This window comes from Triturus cristatus, chromosome 1_2 (genome assembly GCF_964204655.1).
Source record: "Triturus cristatus chromosome 1_2, aTriCri1.1, whole genome shotgun sequence".
NCBI lineage: Eukaryota > Metazoa > Chordata > Amphibia > Caudata > Salamandridae > Triturus > Triturus cristatus.
The window spans coordinates 538,130,463-538,135,275 of NC_140580.1; the positions used below are offsets into that span (position 1 = coordinate 538,130,463).

At 47.8% G+C, this 4,813-nt stretch overlaps 1 pseudogene; it reads right to left on the bottom strand.

The window, feature by feature from the left end:
* Positions 1–2,713: 2,713 nt before the first annotated feature.
* Positions 2,714–4,170, bottom strand: LOC146867583 (18S ribosomal RNA; annotated as a pseudogene).
* Between the last annotated feature and the right edge of the window lie 643 nt (positions 4,171–4,813).

Consider the following 4,813-nt stretch of genomic DNA (forward strand, 5'->3'; position numbering starts at 1 on the left):
GTGTGCTGCAAGAAAGTGTACATCTCAGCATAAGCTTGATGTTTAGTTGTCCATGAATACTTGGCACATTTTAAGAGTGTCCATTAAAGTAGTCAGGCAAACATGTTTCTTGAATGGGAATGACATTTGCAGACCTAGATCAGTCAGAACAACATCATTACTTTGAGGCCAAATACCACGACATCCAACAATAAAGCCATGAAAGTTTACAGTGTTACATTTGGTGAGATCTTTGATTTGCTGTGATAGATCCTGATAGTAATTAACTTTACTCTCAAACGCTAATTCAAGGAAATTCTGTGAGTTTTCATAACGAATTGAAACATCAATCACTACAGCTGTACCATTTTTGGTAAACACAACATCTGGTTTTAGTAGTTCACCTTGATTATTCTTAACATGAGGTCCCCACTATGCCATCCAACCACACCTTTTTGCTCTATCAATGAGCAATTCCAGAATTTCATTATGCCTTTTTATCCTAATGTCCTTGGTTTTGGGACATGCATCTGAAATATGTGAAATTGTTTCGCAAACATGTTTACAGTACCTACATGTAGAAAATGTACAATTTCTTCCCCTAGTGATGGTTTCTCTAGTATATAAGACATTTGCTCTTAACATCAGTGCAGCTATGTATTGGTTTTCTTTAATTTTGTTATGCTTGATGATCCAGAAATTTGAGGTTGGATTACTTGCTAAGTATTTTATACCATCACCTTGGACAGGGAGATTTGCCCATTTCTCAAATTCTTCTTTTCTCCAATCGTATGTTGCTAACAAATTCAAATCATAACTCAGAAACCTACTGTCTAAAATGTTGAGTTTGTGTGTTTTGATGACGTTATCAATTTTTTCATTGATTACTTCTCCTGCATACATGAATGAATGAGCTATGTACAGATCTGGAGCTGCCCTGAGATACAATAAACTATTGACTTTGTTTAGACCAATTGTTGTACATAGTTTTGGTATACTGAGGCCCCCAAATGATCTTTTTGAATATAGGAAACCATCACATGTGTATGCAGGAAGGTGTAGAAAATGTTTGACATACTTTTTTATTGTTTGATCCAAAACATTTAAAGTTTTAGCTTCTGTTCCTGTCATTTCCAATTTAAATGACAGTTTAGGGAGCAAGTACTGACACAAAATTTCTATTTTCTGCGTGGGCTTAAGTGGTAGATTATCAAGTTGTTGAGCCCAATTAACAAGAACCTCATTAATTCTGTTGTATGGCCAGCGTGTGGATCAAAGTTCAATCCAAGGTATCTCTCACTTTCTCCTGGATGAATGTTTTCAATATGTTGTTTTTCAAACTGCCATGGTTTACAGTTGTTAATCAGGATTTTATCTTTATGGTGACTGATATAAAATCCATGTGTCTTTTTCACATTAAGTTTTAATCCTGTTGTTTTACAGAATTTTCAATGATTTTCAAATTTGTACTCATTCCTTCCCAGGTGCTGCTGAGTACTGCGATGTCATCGGCAAAGGCGAGAGTGGTGATTTGCTCAATAAGACCATCAGATCCGAATGTGAAGCCCTTGCCATTTTTCTGAAGATCACAGATCAGAGGATCCATGGCAATGTTAAATAGCACTGGAGATAAAGAGTCACCTTGTTTAACCCCAGATTTCATTGTTATTTCAGGAGTTGCTTCGTTGTTCTTTATCTTGAAAAATTTTATTGAGTCAGTGTATAAGTCTTTTATTATGTCTCTGATGTATGATGGAACTCTGTGTCTTCCAAGACTCTGTGGAATGTGAACATGGCTGACAGAGTCAAAGGCTTTTGAGATATCTATGAACACTACTGCTAATGAGTGACAGTTTTTTCATGCCCCTTTTATGATATTTTGCAGACGAGTCAGATTCTCGAGAAAACCTCTCACCTTCATGAAGCCTTTTTGTCTCGTATTCAATTCAACAAAAAATGAGAGTCTTTTAGTTAGGATTTTTGTGAATAACTTCATGAATGCAGTACCGATGGTAATTGGATGCCAATTAATGATTTTTTTAAGTTCACTAATCGGTACATTCTTAGGTATCAATTTGACCAGTTCTTTTTGATACTTTCTTTGTTTTAATTAAACAGTTGGATTCCCCTGGCCCGCACCAGTTCTAAGTCAGCTGTTAGGCGCCGGCTGAGGCAGAATGCCAGGGAGGGGGCATGGGGATAGGCGACCACCGCAGCTGGGGTGATCCACAGAAAGGGCCTGGTTTGTGTCCACAGTCGCCGCAACCTCAGAGGGAGGCGCCTCGTCCAGCCGCGGCGCATGCCTAGCCCCACTTCGTACCCCAGCCTGACCGACCCAGCCCTTAGAGCAAATCCTTACCCTGAAGTTACGGATCTGACTTGCCGACTTTCCTTCTCTACATTGTTCCAACATGCCAGAGGCTGTTCACCTTGGAGACCTGCTGCGGATATGGGCACGGCGTGGCGCGAGATTTACACCACCCCCCCTGGATTTTCAAGGACCAGCGAGAGCTCACCAGACGCCCCCGTCCCCAGTCCCTCACATGTCGGTCCTCTCCGGGAAAAGAGGCCCGCCGAAGGCCTGGTCCTCACCCAAGCACCCCATGCGGCCACGGACCGCTTCGCCGGTCGGGGCGTGCCAGGGCAGGGCCGGGCCCTGTGCCTATGGTGTGCTTGCAGGAGGCGGCCGAGGGTTCCGGGCTGGTGCCGTCGGTCACTCTGGCCGCTCCACCGTTAATGATCCTTCCGCAGGTTCACCTACGAAAACCATGTTACGACTTTTACTTTCTCTAGATAGTCAAGTTTGATCATCTTCTCGGCGCTCCGCCAGGGCCATTGCTGACCCCGGCGGGGCCAATCCGAGGACCTCACTAAACCATCCAATCGGTAGTAGCAGTGTGTACAAAGGGCAGGGACTTAATCAACGCAAGCTTATCACCCGCACTTACTGGGAGTTCCTCGTTCATGGGAAATAATTGCAATCCCCAATCCAGCACCTGTTGGCGAAGGGTAGACACACGCTGATCCATTCAGTGTAGTGCGCGTGCAGCCCTGGACATCTGAGGGCATCACAGACCTGTTATTGCTCGATCTCCTGTGGCTGAACGCCACTTGTCCCTCTACGAAGTTGGACGCCGACCGCTGGGGGTCGCGTAACTAGTTAGCATGGAGGAGTCCCGTTTGTTATCGGAATTAACCAGACAAATCGCTCCACCAACTAAGAACGGCCATGCACCACCACCGACAGAATCAAGAAAGAGCTATCAATCTGTTAATATTTTCCGTGTCCGTGCCGGGTGATGTTTCCCGTGGTGGGTCAAATTAAGCCGCATGCTCCACTCCTGGTGGTGCCCTTCCGTCAATTACTTTAGTTTCAGCTTTGCAGCTGGAACCCGGCGACCGACCTGCTTTGAACACTCAAATGTTTTCAAAGTAAACGCTTCGGACCCCCAGGACACTCAGTCAAGAGCATCAAGGGGCAGCGAGAGGCAGGGGCTGGGACAGGTGGTAGCTTGCCTTGCGGCGCACCGCCAGCTCGGTCCCAAGATCCAACCACAAGCTTTTTTACTGCAGCAACTTTTATATACGCTATTGGAGCTGGAATTACCACGGCTGCTGGCACCAGGCTTGCCCTCCAATGGATCCTCATTAAAGGATTTAAAGAGTACTCATTAGAATGACAGGGCCTCGAAAGAGTCCTGTATTGTTATTTTTCATCACTACCTCCCCGAGTCGGGAGTGGGTAATTTGCGCGCCTGCTGCCTTCCTTGGATGTGGTAGCTGTTTCTCAGGCTCCCTCTCCGGAATCGAAACCTGATTCCCCATTACCCATGGTCACCATGGTAGGCACAGAAAGTACCATCGAAAGTTGATAGGGCAGACATCCAAATGTATCATCGCCGTCACGGGGATGTGTGATCGGCCGGGGGTTATCTAGAGTCACCAAAGCGGCTGGGCGAGCTCGAATTGGTCTTGGTCTGATAAATGCACGCATCCCGGTAGGTCAGCGCTCGTCGGCATGTATTAGCTCTAGAATTACCACAGTTTTCCAAGTAGCAGATGGAGCGATCAAAGGAACCATAACTGATTTAATGAGCCATTCGCAGTTTCACTGTACCGGCCTTGTGTACTTACACTTGCATGGCTTTATCTTTGAGACAAGCACATGCTACTGGCAGGATCAACCAGGTAGCCGCACGTGCTGACGGGGTGGGTTCGCGTGTCCGTCTCCCCGACCGGCAACCTTCACACACCCCTCCCTCTCAGGAGCCTGTTAGGTGAAGGAGCCCACATGCCTGGGCGGGAGGGCTTGCTAGAGGGTTGGAGAGGTGCAGACGCACGGGCACCGGTGGGCCCAGCCATCTACGGTGCCTGTGAGCGAGACGCAGGGGTGCCAAAGCCTGGTGGCGGCGGCACCCTTCGGAACGGTCGTTCTAAGCTGCTGTGGAAATGCGCTGGGTGGAGAGGGGTGATGGCATGGCGCGCGGGGCCTACGGACCTGCCGGGCAGCAGCATCCAAGGGCCTGGAGCCCCTGACCTTGTACACCCGGGTTGGACCACTGGGGGGTACAAGCTGCCGGGGCCACTTGGCCTTCACTCTGCTAAGTAGGGTAGAGGGCCTCCTGCCAGGCGACAGGCCCTTGAGTCGGACGGTCCATGCGGGGTGGAAGCTCTTTGCTTGAAATAACAGCCGAGGCTGGCAAAGCAGTCCATACCTAAACGGACCAAGAGTGCCCAATCGATTGGATTACAGCCAGATCCTCCCTTGGCAGGCTCCCCTGCACAGGGGATGCCGCTTTTGCATCTCTGCCTGCTCCTGGGGTGAGCAGGCTCG